The sequence below is a fragment of the Rhipicephalus sanguineus genome, chromosome 3, assembly GCF_013339695.2.
Source record: "Rhipicephalus sanguineus isolate Rsan-2018 chromosome 3, BIME_Rsan_1.4, whole genome shotgun sequence".
Classification (NCBI taxonomy): Eukaryota; Metazoa; Arthropoda; class Arachnida; order Ixodida; family Ixodidae; genus Rhipicephalus; species Rhipicephalus sanguineus.
Genome location: NC_051178.1, coordinates 131,258,133 through 131,260,202, shown reverse-complemented (window position 1 = coordinate 131,260,202; position 2,070 = coordinate 131,258,133).

Here is a 2,070-nt window from a genome sequence, read left to right as displayed (position 1 = left end):
TTTTCGCCATTGGCACTTGTTTCTATCAAAAATGCTCGGAACAATCCGAGTGAGGCACTCATAGATAAACCACGGTCCCTGCTCACAGTGTTGGCCAGTACTGTTAAGCTAACAGCTAATAATCATTCCTAAGGAAGCCCAAAAATCGTCGGACTTTGCGAAGTGGCCCAAAAGAAGGGGAAGTTTTATTTCAATTTTTTCATCCTTGAAGGTATTTTTATTTATGAAAATAATCGCTAAAAATAACTTTAATTGTTTTGTACAGCGAAATAACATTGTAAATGCGCGTAACTCTGAAAGAAAGCGCATATTTTCTTTTTAACATAGTCCTTCAGTAGGGTAGTGTCAACTCATTCAATGCACGTCTGTTAGTACGTGAATAACGTTACCTGTTGACTCTCCCAACGTATGCTTGATTTCAACGCTGAACTATTCAAAGCTCATCGATAAACGCGCTGTTTAGTGAACGTGACGTGCACTAAAATAGTATGTCTTCAGGAAAACGCGATTAAGCCCAGAAAATGCTAGAAGCAACTGAGAAATGCTACAAGTGAAAAAAAATTGCGGGCACTTTGCACTAAGGCGCGCAAATCTTGGAGCAGCGAATCACGGACCCGTCGACGCTCGTACTCCCTGTCGACAGACACGTCTAGTTTTGAGATGCGCGGCTTGCTTTTCGGGTGCAGAGTCGGCACCTAGCGGTGAGCAGACGAAACCCCGTAGTGTGGACGGCTTCTTGCGTCGTCCTGCTAGCCGCACCGTGTTCGCATGTGTTCGTACGTCACGCACATTCTCAGATGACAGCTTAATCCGTTGTGCTAGCGCACTATCAAATGTTTGAAACGCGTACGCCTCCACGATATACACTAGCATTTCCCCTTGCGAGACTTGTATGCACTCTAATGAGTGAGTGCATACACGTGTTGGTATGGCGCTAGGTCTAACCATCGTACCATCCATTCGAAAAAATCATTTTAACGTGATGCCACTTTGTCGTTCAAGCACATCACACAGTGCAATTGGCGTAGTCCCTAAACTAAAGAAGTACAAAATGTCGAAGTGTGGATGTAGAGTTTTAACGACACCGTCTCGTAAAGTGTTGCCGATTCTGAAATCCTTGTGATACCGCAAAGCATGAACTAGCATCTGCAATGGCCGGTCAGCGGTAAAATAGACCTCAAGCCATGCATTTCTCTAGTTGTACACGCGCATTCATGCAAACAGAAAGCAAAATGTGCAAAGTTCTACTTCATGTATTTACGCAGAAATGCGGGCTCTCTTTCTTGTAGCCGCTAGAGAAAGAAGTAAATACTTAATTGGCTCAGTCGCGCAACACTATTTACATTGTGGTGTAGGAAGAACACAAGTTAAACACGTACAAAATATAGCAAAAAAAAAAAACATCGAGCACAGTGCAAAAACACGTCTCTGAGCAAAGGCCAGTACCCCATTGATTGGCAGATTGCGCTTCTCTCACACGTAATAGGAATGTTAGGCCGCCTTCGCCCATTAATGTGCAATGGAGAACGTATTATCACCATTTAGCTATAGTGAAACGCGCTTATTCGCATATTGTCGACTCAAACTGCCTACGGCAAAGCGCCACCGACCGCCTATCCACAGTAACGTGGCGATGGGACTGCCCCTTATAGCCCGATCTCGCAGCGGATACGAAGCCAGGTTTGCGCGCGATGTCTCCGTCGGTGGGCGTGGCTTCGCTACTGAGCATGCGCGGCTTGGCCAGGTGGTGCGGCATGTGGTCGCTAGACGACATGATGCTTGCTGCCTCTTTCTTTTCATATTTTTTTCTGTCTGTACTTTTTTTCTCTTTTTTTCGTTGACGTTCTTTCTGTCTCTCTTTCTTTTTCTTTCTGCATTTCTTTCTCTCTATTTTCTCTCTTTCTCATTCTTTCTGTGCTACGCTTTACTCTCTACCTTCCTGTTTTCCCTCCTCACGCTCATTTCCCTTTCCCACCCCCTTGCTATGCTCTGCTGGAGTGCCTGGATAGCCGAGTGGCTAGGACGCTCACCTTCGGATCGAGGGTACGCGGGTTCGAATCCCGCCTCGTG